An 816-nucleotide genomic window follows, 5' to 3' on the forward strand; every position below is an offset into this window, starting at 1 on the left:
GACTAATAAAGAGAACACAAAACGGAATTTTAAAAGATATTTTAATCAGGTAATTGTTTGAGAGAGAGATAGAGAGAGAGAGATATGCTTTATTCATCCATGCTGCCCAAATACATCGGGTTGCTACATTACACAGCATACTGATCAATCCGTGATCGGACACATATAAATTACATATTTTTATATGATATATTAAAAAATAAAGAAAACAGTTTTTTTCCCACAGTTTCTTTTTATAATTAATTCCCATCCATATTCTAACATTTCAATTCATTCCTTTTTTTCGTTCCCTTTCTTATCCCTTCTATTTCACAATTTTTATTTTATTTGATCTACCAATTCACTCTCCTAAATCCTCTCAGATCCTCCCCAGTGACCGGCTAAACAAATTCACCATTAGACAGCGATGTGAGATCAAACCTGTGAGAAATAATAGTCACAGGAGTAGATCAGTTTACAGTAAAACAAACAAATGAATACATTTTACTAAAACAAAATTAATACATAGATTTAAAGGGAAATATAATAAAAAGTTGTTTAAAAGAAATACTTGACTGGATAAATAAGTTTAAAAAAAAAAAAGTAAAAATAATTCTAAAATTAAGTCCACTTAAGGTGTTAACCCGAAGATTAATAATTAATTTGTAAATAGTATTGATGTTTAATCTAATTACATATATTTTATTTATATTGTTTCTTTAGAAGTTAAGGTTGATTTTAGAAGAAACATGTGTATTTTTAAACGGTTTTATTTACCTCACCACGTTTGTTTTATTTATTATTTATTCTTGGGTCAAATTTAGTAATTCAAATTTC

Source organism: Halyomorpha halys, unplaced genomic scaffold (genome assembly GCF_000696795.3).
Source record: "Halyomorpha halys isolate HHAL.00 unplaced genomic scaffold, Hhal_1.1 Scaffold114.1, whole genome shotgun sequence".
Taxonomy (NCBI): domain Eukaryota; kingdom Metazoa; phylum Arthropoda; class Insecta; order Hemiptera; family Pentatomidae; genus Halyomorpha; species Halyomorpha halys.